Source organism: Oryzias melastigma, linkage group LG10 (genome assembly GCF_002922805.2).
Source record: "Oryzias melastigma strain HK-1 linkage group LG10, ASM292280v2, whole genome shotgun sequence".
NCBI lineage: Eukaryota > Metazoa > Chordata > Actinopteri > Beloniformes > Adrianichthyidae > Oryzias > Oryzias melastigma.
This window is the reverse complement of record NC_050521.1, coordinates 3,820,929-3,821,510: the sequence shown is the minus strand read 5'-3', so window position 1 is coordinate 3,821,510 and position 582 is coordinate 3,820,929. Positions and strand designations below refer to the sequence as shown.

General features: G+C 39.0%; 1 protein-coding gene across 4 annotated transcripts in view; it reads left to right on the top strand.

The window, feature by feature from the left end:
• Nucleotides 1-582, top strand: part of LOC112138538 — a 34,482-nt gene that overhangs the window by 3,579 nt on the left and 30,321 nt on the right. The window lies entirely within an intron of this gene.

Sequence of the window (582 nt, the reverse complement as noted above, 5' to 3'; positions counted from 1 at the left end):
AAAAAAAAAAAAAAAACAGCAGACCTAAAAAAATAGTTCAGGTCACTGCTCTGTATCACTGCGCAGACTTTAAAACGTTTTTCTTTCATCGTCTGGACTAAAACAAGCAGTAAGAGGTTAACTGTCCCCCTGAACTGATGCTTTATTGAACCTGTCCTGATGATCAGCATATATTGCTTTCCTTTGTTGCTGCAGTCAAGTCTCTGCGATGCCTTGTTGTGTTACCATGACAACCCACGGGACGAAGGATCAAAGAGTCCATTTTATGTGAAAAAGCGATCTAAACCAAAACATGACAAGATTAAAGAACCAAAAAACGATTGAATATGTATTTCTTGTGTAAATAACCATGGTAGAAGTGGGAAAATACTTCTGTGTTTTTAAGGGGCCCTACCATGATTTTCTTAAGCCTTTCAGAGTGAACTATATCCATGTATATGATCATATATAGGGTTGGGCACCGATGGGATCTGATGCGGTTCCGGTGCTACCGAGGTTCTTTTGTTTCGGTTTCGGTTCCCTTTCGGTGCTTATTGCGGTACTTCAGTAATAAAAAATAATGCCTTTATCTTCCTAAATCCA